The 8,700-nt window shown below is 47.5% G+C and overlaps 1 long non-coding RNA gene across 1 annotated transcript; it reads left to right on the plus strand.

Annotated features, from left to right (window-relative positions):
- The first annotated feature begins 1,298 nt into the window (after positions 1–1,298).
- On the plus strand, positions 1,299–4,023 carry LOC126047718 (uncharacterized). Its single transcript, XR_007508682.1, has 3 exons — positions 1,299–1,951; positions 2,907–3,042; positions 3,861–4,023. It is a non-coding gene; the product is annotated as an uncharacterized LOC126047718 (long non-coding RNA).
- Positions 4,024–8,700: the final 4,677 nt, after the last annotated feature.

Raw genomic sequence — 8,700 nt, forward strand, 5'->3', positions numbered from 1 at the left:
GTCTGAGTCTGGAATGAGCGGGGAAGCGAACACAGTGGCACTCGTGAGGAGGGGGGAGTTGGGGAAGTAGTTGGCGTTGGCCAGCGGGATGCCTACTCCCGTTTCTGTTTTGTTTGTGTTTTTTTCATTGCAGATGTTGAAGAGCAATGTGTCCCCTTGAGGAACATCCCAGTTAGCCCGTGTGGTTTTGTGGAGGATGGATTTGGACCCTCGGCCCTCTGAAAGTTAAGTTGAGGGACCAGGCTGGGAGGAAGGGACAAAGCTGGGAATTGCAGGGAGGAGTTTTAAAGTTAGCGCAGGAGAGAGGGCTGTCCCAAAGCAGTCGCCTTTGCGCAGGCGAAGGGGGCGGGTTGCTTTTCAGCACGAGACCCGTGTGTGCCGGACCGGGCAGTTCCAGCCCGTGTCCGTGGTGGCGTGTAGTTTGTGTAGTCTGTCTTGTGCGCTTAGACCTTCCTCGGGTCTCGATGTCCTTGTCGTGCTTTGCGCCGGAGGAGCGAGGCATGCGCTTCGGGTGCTGTCCCTAGGGTTTCGAATGCTCTTGCTCATCGGCCCGGTGCCAGTCGGGTGCTTCTTTTCTTGTACTCGGAGCTCTAAAGCATGGATCGGTCTCGGTGGGTTCCGGTCGGTGCTCTACGGCAGCATTGTTTCGGGCTGCATCGGCAGCTCTGCTCTCTAGCCGTCCGTTTTCTCGGACTGGGACTTCTTCCCCGCATCCTGACATCCTTAGGTCTCGATGCCAGGCTTCTGGCGCATCTGTCGTCTGGGTTTTGACAGTGCTGTCTTGTAACGGGCCGTTCTGTTTGACTCCTCTTCTCTGGGTCTGCCGTGGAGCCTCCTGGCCTCGCGGTTGCGGCCCGTAGGTCATCTTGCTTGACGGTGCCTCCCGTCCGGGGGTCATTCTTCTTGCCGAGAGTTTTCTCTCTCTTTGAATCACCTCGTTGGTAGCGTTCCACATGGTGACGTTCTGCACACGGTGTCCTTGGCTTGGAGCTGCTTTGCCCGGGGATGTAGAGTCAGGGGTAGGTGGAACAGCGATAAGAGTCTACGGGTGAAACGTTGATGTGCCTAGACCGTTTAGGCGAGGGTTGTACAGTCATCTGGGCTCGAGTAGCCATCAGCGGGCTGCGCGGACAGCCGTGCCGATAGTGTTTCACGGAGACGATTGGAGCCGTGTGGCAGGCGCTGTTGAGGGGCAGTGAAGCGGATTTGACTCTCCAAGGTGTTAAGACTTGCACGTGATGGGCTCCAAGTTTGGCCCTGGGTTTTTTTTTTTCTGGCTGGTGGGGTGTAGGGTTTAGGGTTACTCCATGCGGGGCCCGGACAATAGAACACCAGTATGATGATTAAAGTCGCCCCTTTATTGAGCTTAGCTGATCATTCTTATACAATTCTCTAAGTTGTTTAGAAGCTTTGATTGGCTGCTGCACGCAAGCATGTGGTGTCCACGCGCACAAGCGTAAGCGGTGATTGGTTACATCGATACTGTCCACGGGTATAAACCTAAGATACAGATAGTTATACTCGCTCTGTACACGCACATACACACAGGATATAATTGGCGATGTTAGAGCATGCAAAACTTGTCTTAGTCCAATCGGTCGAGATAAGCCCCTGAATTGAGGTCGGTTGTGCCAAGTTCCCTTTATCGTGGAATGTGCACCTGTGTTTTTCTAATTGGGATCTTTCTTCTGTCGTCTTCTTTGTTCTGTTCAGGGCCTTCAAAGGTGTCTGGAACGCTCTTGCGACCATGAGCTACTTTCAGGCCCAGTAACTAAGTTCCATATAATTGAACCCTACAGTGGGGGGGGGGATTGGTTTTTGTTGTTGTTTTTGTTTCTTTGTTTTGTTTTGTTTTTTTTTTTTTAAATGACAGGCTGTAGCTGGACTCCAGATGGACTTTGTAGATGGAATCAAGACCTCTGGAGTTGTGAAGCTCTTGCTCTGCATCCAGGTGACTCGTTCAATATGTTTGTGGGGTGTTTTTTTTCATATGTGGAGGGACAGGATGCGTCCCACAGAGCGATGGGGAAAGGCAGCAGAGCGCTGTAAGGAGGTGGGTCCGTGAGTTGAGTTGGAAGGAAAATGCGTCCGGTGGCTCTATGAGACTGCTTTGCTTTGCTGTGTTTTGCAGTTTTCTTGCATTGTATTGGTCTGTATTTGCCTTTGCCCTGTGGTGTTTTGTTGTGTATTTGTATTGACTGTCATGTGAGACTGTCTCGCATTGCCTGGCCCTGCATTGTGTTTTGTATTGCAGTGCTCTGTACTTGTATGGATTGCCACCTGAGACTGCCTTGCCTTCTATGGTTCTGTATTGGTTTTGTATTGTTTTGGTCTGTACTTGTATTGACTGTCACGTGAGAGTCTCTTGCATTGGCCCTGTTCCGTTTTGTCTGGTATGGCAGTGCTCTGAGTTGTTTTGCCTTGACCGAGGTAAGAGTACTGCCTTGTATGGCATTATATTTGCATGTGAATTACATGGCTCTACGTTCGTGTGTGTCTTGTATGGCATTGTAGAGGCAGCATAGAAGGTTTAATGTCTTTGGGCTCTTTGCATGCAAAGAGTTGAGGGGATCGCAATTGGACTGTGAACTAGCATTGAGTAAGGCAGGAACTGGGCAATGGTGTTCATCTTGTTTATGCGGATGCTTTGTGGCAGGTCTCTAGAACTGGTCAAGGCCTTGAGGTCTGAGTAGCAGCGTGACGGGTCTTGGAGCGATCGGTAACTTTGGGAGAGCTCTGTGTTTGTGATGCTCTGTTTTTTTTTTCAAGTGCCGTGGAGGACACTGGCTGTAAGGATGTGTTGTTTTTGGAATAGGTGGGAAGCAGGGTAGGGGAGCGGTGGAGGACTTGACTTCTCTCTCAAGGATGAAGTGTCTGTTGACAAGCTTTGTGTGTTGTTTTTGCAGGTGATGACAGGGCACGAGAGGTGCTTGAAGGAACCTTGCATTTAGGTGACATGGCTGCTACGGAGGTTGGACTGTGACACGTGGCACTGTGAAAGCTCAGTATCGAGTTGAACATGCACGGATGGTGGAGATGATGGTGCGTATTGAAACGTTGGTGTAACGGAAGGGCAGTTTGTGGGGAGTCTGGTTGGAAGGAGGTTGGGCTGGGGCCCGGGTTTTTGCAGGTAGGGCGATTTTTGAGGCCCCCGCTGCTGCAGGCACGGGGTGACGGCCTCTCCAGGCCTGTGGGCGGTAGGATAGATGAGGTGAGAGTGAGGGCTGGCGTGCATGTCGTCTGAATGAGTGGTGTGTTGTGAATGTGTCTAACCTTGTTTAGGGTTATGTGGTTTAGACTTTTTTTTTTTTTTTTCCCCTTTCAGGTTGGATGTAGAGTTGAGATGGTTTTTCAGGGAATTACGGAAAAAAAACCCAAAAACATAGAATAAAAAACCCCAGCTGGGATCTGGGTTGGTTTTTGGTGTGTCCTCCCCTGCCCCAATTTTTTTCTTTTCCCTGGTCCCAGCTGCTCCATGAGGCAATGTTGATCGCCAATGTTTGGACTGGGGTCTGCCTCGGGCCCGGGTTTTCAGAGGCAGGGCGATTTTTTTTTTTTTTTTTTTTTTCCAAGGCTCCTGGGAACGCCGTTACCGTGGACCGCTCCCCTGGAACCTGGTAATTGCCAGTCAGCGCAGGGAAATATGTTGTTCAGTGGATGGTCTTTGGAAGACAGTTGAGGATTTTGTGGGCGAAGGGTGGGGGGAGTTGGACTAGATGGCCAGCATGGAGTAGGCCAGGGTTGTGAAGTGCGTGAGTGTAACTCTATTTGTCTGTGTTGGGTTTTGAAAAAAAAATATTTGGGTGCTGTTTGTAGTTTGTGATGTAATGACATGTTTCAATTTCTGGTTTTGTGTCGAGGTGTGGAAGTAGACAGTCTGTCAAGATGAGCGGAGCTCACTCGTTTGCTGCCCGGGAATGGGGATAGTGCAGGTAATGTCACCTCAGGGAGTAAAGCTTCTGGATGTGCAGCGACGGATGTAATGGGAGCGAGGAATGTGGAAAAGACCACTCCGTAAAGCACTGCAGGTACTAAATAGTGGCATTTCTTCTTCAGGTAATGCTAGATTTTTTGGAGTTTAAATGTATTTGTAAAAATAATGATTAAAAGAGGACTAGAACTAATAGTGTCAAATATTTGACGAGTGAGACCGTAAAGTCTTTTCTATATATTGTAGAAAAAGAAGGTTGTAGAATTGGACTTTAAATACTGACATAGCTGAAAGTGTGTGGAATGAGTAATGGACCAAATGAAGCACTAAGAACAAAACGAAAGACAGACAGGTAATTAGGTGTCCTTGTGGGAATCACAGTACTAATGGCAATCACAAAGGCAAGTGCAGAGCGAAGCATGTGCCCATAGGTAAACTTAGCTGTTGAAGTGAGTGAAAGTGTCTGTTGGAATTAGGCATCCAAGGGCGAGTTGTAGATACCTTGAGGTAAATGTAGCTGCTGCTGGGTTAATGGAAAGGGGGTGCATTCCTGGCTCCAGTGATTGCACAACTTTGAAATTGGAGCTGTAGCTCCATAAATGTGAAATGGGCTCGGGCGCGGTGCGGCGCCGAAATGGGCTCGGTGTTATTTTTCTTAAAGGGGCTGGGGTACTGTGTAACTCTGAAATGGGCTTGGTAAGTGGATAATATGGGTGTGTGTGTTTATTCTGTATTTCACTGTCCCTGTTGTCTTTCCTGTTTTTCTCTTTCCCTGACCGTTTGTTGTGCTCCCTACTCTTTTTATTCATGTCTTCTCTCTCTCTCCCTCCAACCTCCTGTGCTTTTCATAGTCTCTATCTCTTGTCATTATTCTCATCTGTTGCTCTGTGTTACTTCCTGTCCCATCATGTTATGTTGTATCTGTTCCTCCTGGTTTTTTCTCCATCTGTCCAGATCCCTGTCCCTTTTTTCTTCTATTGCTGTATCTCTGCCCTGCTTCCTCTTGCTATCTTTTCTGTATTTCTCTGTTCCATTCCCTCTTCCATCCTTTCTAACTGTATCCCCCTCTTGAGCTAGCTGTCCCTTCTCTTTTCTCTCTTCCTCCATGTCTCGCTCACAGTTTTTTCCTCCAGTGCTGTCCTGCTCTGTCCCTTGTTTCTCACTCTCATTCTGTCATGCTCCCTGTGTCTTTTTTGAGTTCCTCCATCTCTCTCCTGCAGCCTATTGCTATTTTTTCCCTTTGTCCTTCTTCCAGTCTTTGTGTCTCTCTCCCTTTGTTCTCCCTCCCTTCCTTTTTTTCCTTTCTTGCTACATCTCTGTTCTGCTCCCTAGAATGGAATCAAATCCAGCCAGTTTTTCACCCAGCAAAGAGTACGCTTGTCTAAGATAGGAGACGACAGCTTCTAGAGGAGTATGCCACGAGGGATGGTATCAAAAGCCTTGCTGCAGTCAAGGTAGGTAACATCCACAGCCTTTCCCTCATCCACTAGGTGGGTCACCTGGTCATAGAAGGAGATCGGATTGGTCAAGCAGAACCTGTCTTTTGTAAACCCACGCTGACCAGGCCCAATCCCCTGCTTGTCCCAGACTTGCCACATGAGCGCTCTAGGTAAACTGTTCCATAATCTTCCCTAGTACCGAGGTCAGGCTGACAGGCCCGTAGTTCCCCAGATCCTCCCTCTGACCCTTCTTGTAAATGGGCATCACACCGGCAAGCCTCCAGTCCTCTGGGACCTCTCCCGTTGACCAGGATCACCAATAGATGACGGAGAGCAGCTTGGGAAGCACCTCTGCCAGTTCCCCCTGCCCTCTTGGATGGATTCCATCTGGTCCCATGGATTTGTGAGCATCTGGATAGTGTAATAGGTCACTAACTATTTCCTCCCGGATTAAAGGGGGGGGGAGATATATTCTGCTCTTCATCCTCACCTTCCAGCTCAGGAGGCAGAGTACCCTGAGTACAACTGGTCTCCCTCTTAAAGACTAAGGCAAAGAAGGCATTAAGTACCTCGGCCTTTTCCTCATCTCTGGTGGCAACGTTCCCTTCTGTATCCCTTAAAGGATAGATATGCTCCTTGGGATTCTTTTGACCGTTAATGTATTTGTAAAAACATTTTTTGTCGTCTCTTATGACAGCAGACAGATTTCCTTCTAGCTGAGCTTTTGTCTTTCTAATTTCCTTTCTCTATGACCTAACAGGATCCCTGCACTCCTCCCAGGTTGCCCGCCCTTTCTTCCAGAGATGATAAACTCTCCTTTTGTTTCCTGACTCCTAGCAAAAGCTCCCCATTCAGCCAGGCCGGTCGTTTTCCTCGGCGATTCGACTTGCGGCACGGGGGAATAGCCTGGTCCCGAGCTGTTAAGATTTCCTTCTTAAAGAACGTCCGTCCCTCCTGGACCCCTTTGCCCTTCAGGACCGTCTCCCAAGGGACTCTCTCAACCAGTGCCTCAACGAGGCCAAAGTTTGCCCTCCGCAAGTCCAGAGCGCTGGATTTGCCAACCCCCTTCCTTGCCTCACCAAGAATTGAGAATTCTGTCATTTCACGGTCGCTAAGCCCAAGATGGCCTGTGACCATCACACCTCCCACCAGTCCTTCCCTGTTCGTAAACAATAGATCTAGCAAGGCTCCTCCCCTGGTCGGCTCACCTACCGCCTGTGTCGGGAAGTTAACTTCCACACGCTCCAGGAACCTCCTAGACTGTTTATTCTCAGCTGTGGCATATCTCCAGCAGACGTCTGGACACTTGAAGTCCACCACGAGAACAAGGGCACGTGATTCTAAGACTATTGCTAGCCGCTTGTAGAATGATTCATCCGTCACTTTGACCCGGTCGGGCGGTCTATAACAGACTCCCAGCACAATATCTGCCTTATCGGCCTTCCCTCTCATCCTCACCCATAAGCGCTCCACCTTGTCATCGCACTCGGGTAGCTCTGTACGGTCCAAACCCTGCCTAACATAGAGAGCCACCCCGCCACCTCTTCTACCTTGCCTATCCCTTCTGAAGAGCTCATAGCCATCTGTTGCAGCACTCCGCTCACGGGAGGCGTCCCACCGTGTTTCCGTGATGGGGACTAAGTCATATGTATCCTGCCGCGTGATGGCTTCCAGCTCCTCCCGTTTATCGCCCATGCTGCGTGCGTTGGCATAGATGCATTCGAGCTGGCCTATCGAATCCACCCCTAACATCGGCACACGGTGCCCCCAGGCTCATCTCTGGTGCACCTAGTCTTATCCCTTACCTGCGGAGAGTTTCGAGCAGGGAAGACACCGAACACTCAATATGAGATCCTGCAAGCGTCTTCAATCTTTATTTCTAACAGGGTTCTTTTATATGATTTCTATAACATATGCCTACTACTCATTCTCTTATTGGTTACATGATAAAAAAGTTACACTCACATACTGCACATACTTACGGTTACAGGCTACTTATTTTTACATTTCTTCAACCACAAGTTCTCTTCACAAAGTTCCTTGCTTTCACCACTGTCTTGTCGAAGCAGAAATCTTCTTGCTTGCACAACGCCTCTGCAGACTTGTGACCCTGTTCCATTTAGCATTCCTCAACAATTCCCCCTTTTTCTTTTTGTTGAACAATCCAAACTGGATTCACAACTGATTCTAGACCCTTCTTCACACAAAAAAAAGTACGACAAATAATAACAAGTACAATAATGATAATAACAAAAAACCGAATGCCTACCTTCATCAAGGTTTTTAACCAACCTGTAATTCCCCATTTTCAAGTCAGTCATCAACAGGATTTATAACAACAGTAAGCTTTTTCATGTTATCTTGCAATTGGGAAAGTTTCTTATGAATAGATTCAGAGTGATCAGAAAGATTCATACAACACATTCCTTCAAACTCTTCACAACCGTGTCCCTGTGCTAACAACAAAAAAATCAATGGCAGCTCGATTTTGCAATAAGGTATGCCGTATACCATCGACATCAGTGATGAGTTCATCTACTATTCTGGAGGTAATATTAATTTGTATTCCTGTCCAACAAGCTAGCCGTTTTAATTGGGTTAGTGCTTTGGCAGAGGCAGCTTGGGGTGTAAAAAGAGATGCTAAAATAACAGTCGGGCGTTCCCACAATTCCACATTATCTTTACATTCAGGTCCCAATTGATATGTATCACATCTAGCACGTTTAGATTTGTGACTTATATTACTCATATTCAACAATTGATGAATGCTGGGGGCAAACAACTTTAATTTGCCAAGATAACACGGTCCTCCTTGTGCTTTTGTAGGTATAGCTGGCCAAGCACGATCCCCACAAATAAGAAATAGTCCTGGTGGTAACATTTTTGCCTTTTTTTACTTTGCCATACCCGGTTACGGGCCAATTCCAACTATTACAATAACCAGTAATGTTATAGTACCAAAAAGATTTAGGGGTAATCCAGATACTATCATTTCTTGGCTTTTCAGGTTTAAAGTTCTTAATTTTAACTAAATCTTTACCTTGATAATCCCCAAAAGTTAAACAATAATCTCCAGGTACAGATCCCAAAATATTAAGTTCCTGAGGCTCTATACCAGTAACATTCAATTTCTTAATAATGCTATGTGTTTGGGCTCCCAAAGGATTTATGGAGATATTTAATGTGTCACACCAATTGTTTGTGGTTAATCCAGGCCGAATGGTACAGAAATCAGTCTTTGCTTGATTTAGATCATCATAAACTTTGGCTGTCGTCCAAGGTCCAAATCCTCTCATGTTTTTTAAAGGGACCCCAATTAAGCACGTACGA

Source organism: Accipiter gentilis, chromosome 18 (genome assembly GCF_929443795.1).
Source record: "Accipiter gentilis chromosome 18, bAccGen1.1, whole genome shotgun sequence".
Taxonomy (NCBI): Eukaryota; Metazoa; Chordata; class Aves; order Accipitriformes; family Accipitridae; genus Astur; species Astur gentilis.